This window comes from Phyllostomus discolor, chromosome 2 (assembly GCF_004126475.2).
Source record: "Phyllostomus discolor isolate MPI-MPIP mPhyDis1 chromosome 2, mPhyDis1.pri.v3, whole genome shotgun sequence".
NCBI lineage: Eukaryota > Metazoa > Chordata > Mammalia > Chiroptera > Phyllostomidae > Phyllostomus > Phyllostomus discolor.
The window spans coordinates 164,105,351-164,111,350 of NC_040904.2; positions in this window are offsets into that span (position 1 = coordinate 164,105,351).

Genomic DNA, 6,000 nt, shown 5'->3' on the forward strand with positions numbered 1-6,000 from the left:
AGGGCCAGGTGTGCTTGCACATAGATACACAGACACAAACAGCACCCCCCAAGGAAAACAGCAACCCCCGCAACTATCATAAAAGCAAGTTTTACTGCCCAGGGTGTGATGGGAACAGCTGGTCCAGCTGGGTGGGGGGTGGAGGCCTCCGCGTCGGGCGGTGCCCGCCCTGCTCCGGCTCCCACTCAGCCCCAGGGAGAGGACGCTTTCATTCTTTCAACACGCCCCTCTGTTCCCCGAGAGCAGTCACCCCATCCTTTCTCCACTGCCACCCGAAATCAGGCCCCACCCTCTCTGAAAGAACTGAACCCCAGAAAATTTGGGTCCCACATGGTTGGTGGGGGGGCATGATGGCCTGGCTATTTCGGTAGGGTTTGGGGGTCAGCAGGAGTGGCCTTGGCCCCACCACTCCTCTGGGCTGTTGGGGTCTGGAGGGTAGTGGTTGTGGGGACTTGGCTGCTGGGCCCTGGAAGCAGACACAGGGGGGCCACCCGAAGCTGGAGATAAGCCCCTTGGCTCTGCTCCCACTGGGCTCTGGATGGGTTTCAGAAAGTGTCTCTTTGCTTTTCATTCTGTTTTCACTGTGGTAAGAACACCTAGTATGAGATCTACACTCCTAGCACATTATGTGCACACTGTAGTATTTTTAACTAGGGAGAGTGTTGTGAAGCGGATCTCTAGAATTTAGCTGGCATAACTGAGCCACCCTCTACTTTGCCTGGTGCTCCCCAGCTCCAGTTCTTGGCTGACCCCCGCCCCTCCCCAGACCTGGGACATCTGAAAATGGCTCTCTTGTCTCAGGGAAAGCTGGGAGGAATCCCTGCCCCCAGTGCTGGGAGTGACAGTCTTTTCTTGTGAAGCCAGGGCCACACCAACCTGGTCTTCCACTTAACACTCTCCCATTGCCTTGGATACTGGGTAATTTTAGTAGAAGAGGCTGTCAGAGATGGAAGGGACTCCCAAGATCACTGAGTCAAGACGAGAGATGGAGGCCCTGTGTCGGCGGCCACAAAGGGATTATTCTGTAGGAGCAGCAGTGGGATGGAGCCTGGGGCTGCTGCCTCTTCGCCCAGAAAAGTTCTGAGTCTCAGGGCTCCCCTCCCCCTCCCCCCATGTCCATCTTCACAGTGAGCAGGTCTGCACCCCTCCCACGGCTCTCTGGGCCTAGGAGCTGGCACTGAAGACCAGAGCAAGCAGGGGATGCAGTCCCTGTCCTCCGGAATTCCAGCCTGATGGGGGAGGCGGGGTCGGATCCAGGCAACAGAGACACATGCCAGATGGGGCTTGAACATACCCAACCGGAAGGGTCTCACAGACTCTGGGAGGGCTACCAGGCAGTGGCCTGGAGAAGAGTTTTGAGGGGGAGGAAGGACATGGGCAGGACCAAGAAGTGGCCTCTGGACAGGGGGCCTGAGAGGTCTGAGGGGAGGATGGATGAAGCCTGCTGTGTCCCCTTCATGGAGTAAGCTTTTCGCTTCCCTCCCCAGGGACTAAATTCCATAAAGTGACTCTTTGCTTTGAATGTTGGGTCCAACTGGAATGGCTAAGAGAGAGGCTGAAATGTCCCACCCGGGCCCAGATCTGGGTGTGATGCCCAATAGGGCATCCTCCAGGGCTGGGACACTGGACACTCAGGCGGCTGGTCTCCCTGGGGAACCTGGGGCCACCAGTGCCTTGTCCACCTTCAGTCTGTTGCTCCGGAAGAAGCAAATTCAGGCTCCCCCGAGGCCAGCTGACCCTGTCAGCATGTCCTCTCAGGCCTGGGAAAGCTTCTCGAACACCCAGGCCCTCAACACACCCCTTCCTTCCCTGCTCTCAGTTTTCCCGCCCCCCTCAGCCCACGGGGCCTGTGTGAGCCAGAAAGGTGGGGCTCCCAGTTGGCAAGACCCACTTTTGCTGGCTGGGAGTTTTTTAGGGTGTTAATTAAAAGGAGCCACCCAGAGAGGATGACTTCACTTGTTCACACACACACCCTTCTGCCCTGCCCTCTCCTCTGCCCTCTCCTCTGCCCCCATTCACACGCCCAGCCAAGGCCAGGGTGGCAGGCGGAGGGGCCCAGGGGGAAAGATCGGGTTGCGAGTGTCTCTGGATGTCAACAAGCAAACTGCAGGATCAGAGCATTTTTGACATTTTTCCTCCCAGTCAAATGTTGCCATCACTGTGTTTTCCCTGTTGTGTTCTTCCTACCTAAACTGGACGGGCAGAACCAATGAGTGGGGAGTTAGGGGTCTTCGCAGGGACCTCCAATAGCCCCTCTACAGTGGGGAAATCCTCCCCTGGCCTGACCTCAATCCAGCCAGCTGTAGCCTCGTGGGGAAAGGCCCCGGCTGGAGAGACCACCAGTGGTCCACTTTCAGCATAGGCTGCGTGAGGTTCTCCCCACTTCTTTACAATTCCCTCTGTTCCCCCAAATTCTTCTGAAGGTGAAATTTTGAACCCTTCTGCTGCGGGGCTGCAGGATGGGAGTGTGGTGCCAGACAGGGGCACCGGTGCAGATCTGATGGGATCTGGAGGGTGCTGCTGACCAGCCCAGCACTCCCAGTCACTGCAGCTTTGGTGTTTGCTACAACCCACGCTGACCCCTTCGCTAATTGGCGGAGGGATGTGGGTTTCTGCATTCTGTCAGAATCTGTGCCCCCAGACTCCTCCGTGCTGAAGCAGCAGGGGGCATTGGAGGAAAAGGGGCTGGGCAGCCGGGCCCACGTGAAGGGGGAGGAGCCAGTGCTTGCCTGTCCCTTCCTGTCTATTCCAGGAGCGCCCTGTAGGGGTCGCCCAAAGCCAGGCTTGCTGCTTGAGTCGACCTTCTGCAGACTCTGGGTCGCATCTTAGACCCTCTGCTCCAGCCCAGGCTCTCCTCTTCGTCTGGGCCCTCCAGCCTTCAGGAGTCCAGGAAGGGCCTTGGGGAAGGGACAGAGACAATGAGGGGCCCAGAGGCTTTGAAGTGCCAAGACTGACAAGTGTCAGTGGCAAGACAGAGCACATGCAAATGACATGCAAAAGAGCCCAGCTACCCCTCCCTGGCCAGAGCCAGAGGGTGTTTGGGCCCTGGCCCCCTATGGTGGCCCTGGCCTGTTTCCTTCCCATCTGTGGGTGTAGCACCCAATCTTTGCTGCTCCCTCCCTCTCTCCCAGAACTAACTGCCAGGTGTGTGATACACTAGAAGAAGAAGAGTTGTCTTGGGCCACACGTTAAATACACTGCCACACATAATTACAAAAACATTCTCGTAATGTAAAAATAAATCTATGATTTTGTGTAGGGCAGCATTCATAGCCATCCTGAGCTGCATGTGGCCCGCAGGCCCCAGGTTGGACACCTCTGTGTAGATAGCACACCTAATTGTCCCAGTAGCCCACTGGCAGGGGCCATCATCCTCATTTACATACGGCTCCCACAGGGTTGCATTAATGTTTCCAAGTCTCTTCCCCTTTTCCTCACAAAACAGGTGTCCAGTGGGTCTCAGCAGAATGTGACAGGACCTCCTACCCTGTTCTCTAGAGGACAGAGTTTTCTTGAGAGGACCCGGAGTTGGGGGCTCTGGCTGACCTTTGGTGCTCCTGGGGGTCCAGGACTCTGAAGGAATCATCGTGAGCATTTCCACCTCCGTGGGCGGCCTCCCCTGCCTGACCTGGGTCTCTTGCACCTAGTCCCACTGCTCATTTACGTTGTCTTTTCCTCAGCTGTGTCAGGGTTCTGACTCCAGTCCCCAGTGCGCAGCACCACCCATTACCCTGGTGGTGGGCCTGCTCTCCGGGGAACTTAAAAAAATATTTTATTTATTTTTAGAGAGAGGGGAAGGGAAGGAGAAAGAGGGAGAGAAACATCAATGTTTGGTTGCCTCCTGTGTGCCCCCCCACCGGGAACCTGGCTTTCAACCCAGGCATGTGCCCTGACTGGGAATCGAACCTGACCCCTTGGTTCCCAGTCCGCACTCAATCCATTGAGCTACACCAGCCAAGGGCTCCAGGGAACTTTTAAACAGGGTTTTGATGCAGTTTCTGCACCTTCCTCTTGCAGAGGGTCTTTAAGGGGCCTGGGGTCAGTAGTTGACACTTGTCACTTTCCTGGAGTCGAGTCCCAGAGAGAGAGGGCCGCATAGAAGTGACGCTCAGTTTCCCTTGGGTTTTTGACGCAGGTTCTCCCTGGCACGTGGCTGCTCCTGGGGAAGCTGGGAGGGGGCTGGGGTGGCACCAGGTGAGATTTGCACATCTCCCTTCTCCAAGTGCTCTGCCCCAGCCTCAGCAAAGACCAACCCCTGCTCCCCAAGGCACCCTCAGTCCCAATTCCTCTCTCTGCTGGTCTTCGTTCACCCTGCCCTACTGTCTTTCCCACCTTCCGCTCCCTCCCTGGCTCCTGCCCATTTCTTCTCTCCTGAATCTTCAGCTGGGAGCCTTCTCTGTGCCTGTCCCTTGAGGCTCCTTGGCTGGCCTGGTGTCCCACTGAGTTTCTCTTCCCCATAAACCCCGGGTTTGAGTTCTCCTCCCTGGTGTTGCAGGTCAGGTGGCCAGAGGAATGAGGCCCCGGCACATTCCAGAGTTTGGAGGTGCTCAGCTGCCCAGCACCTGGGCTCCTTGGGGCCTGAGACCTCTGTCCCTGCCGGGGCCATGAGGCAGCTAGCTCAGGCCTTCTTAGGCAGTGAAGGCACAGTGCATAGGTATTTTGGGGACTCAGCCACCAGGCCTCAATTTCTACCATCCACACTCCTCACTCTCTGCCACACTGAATGCACTGATGCACCTGCCCTTCCTGGCCAGGTGTCACAGGGGCATGGGTCCCCTTCCTCATCAGTTTTCATCCCTTCCACTCAGCAACCTCTTCCCCCTTGCTGCCTGAGGCCTCTCCATGCTCCTCTGCCCTGGACAGGCAACTGCCCCAGCCCACAATCCCCTCGGTTGTTCTGAGCATGTCTCTGTCTGTCTGCGGATTCCCCCCCCCCCCCCCCACCCGGTGGAGGGGAAAGAGTAGAGGAGCCCCTTCCAGCTGAGAACAGACAGGCAGGTGCAGGTGCAGGCCTGGGAAAGCTTCCAGGCTTTACAGGCAGGCAGCCCGGGGTTCAAATCCTGGCTGTGCCGCCACAGATTGTGTGATCTAAGACGTGTTATTTAACCTTATTGAGCCTCAGGTTCCCCATCTATGAATGGGTTAGTTAGAGGTACAATATGTAAAGCACCTGGCTTGTAGCAGTTATACATTCAGTGATAATTGTTCTTACCACATGTAATAATATTAACAGTTGAGGCAACTTCCTGAAAGAGAGGTTTTCTCTAGAATGCCTAAATGAAAGGAAGGACCCCTTTTCATGTCCAATTCCTGCCTCCAGTGGTCCTTCTCTCTGAGACATCATCCCCCACCCTGTCTTCTATCAGGATTTTGCCTTCTTAGGAGTTGTAGGGTGGGGTGGAGTGCCTGCCTCCTGGGAGGGGGTTAGTTGTGGGCTCTGGAGTTCCCCCCACTCCCGGCCCCAGTTCCTCTCAACAGAGAGTTGCCACCGCCCCGGGCAGGGCCTGCCCGAGCAGGTAGGCAAAGTGCTCTCAAAGCCTGGAGAGGGGCTTAAGCTTTTTGTTGGGGGTCCGGAAGCTACCCCGAGCCCTCGAGCCCTCAGAGGGGCTGGGGGTGGACAGCAGGGGAGGGTGTGGGCTGCAGCAGAGCCGTGAATGGGAGGTGGGGGAGCGATGTCGGTGCATTCCCAGGCGGGGGTGGGGTGGGGTGCAGGGCGGGGATGTCTGGCCCTTGTTTCCTTCCTGAGTTTCGATCAGTGGGGCGGGTGAAAGGCTGGGCTCTGCGGAGGCTTTTCTCCAGGAAACTCAAAAGCTTTGAAGAGAGAAAAACACCAAGGCTCCTCCCCAGCGAGTCGGGGGCACTGTCTCCTTCGGGATGGGGGATTTTTGTCTCTGATGAACCCCCTTCTCTGAGAGATGTGTGCCTGGGGTGGGGCTGGGGAACGGGGACGTCTGCGTACAGCCTTCTCACACACGTGTGCCCTCACACACTCACAACACA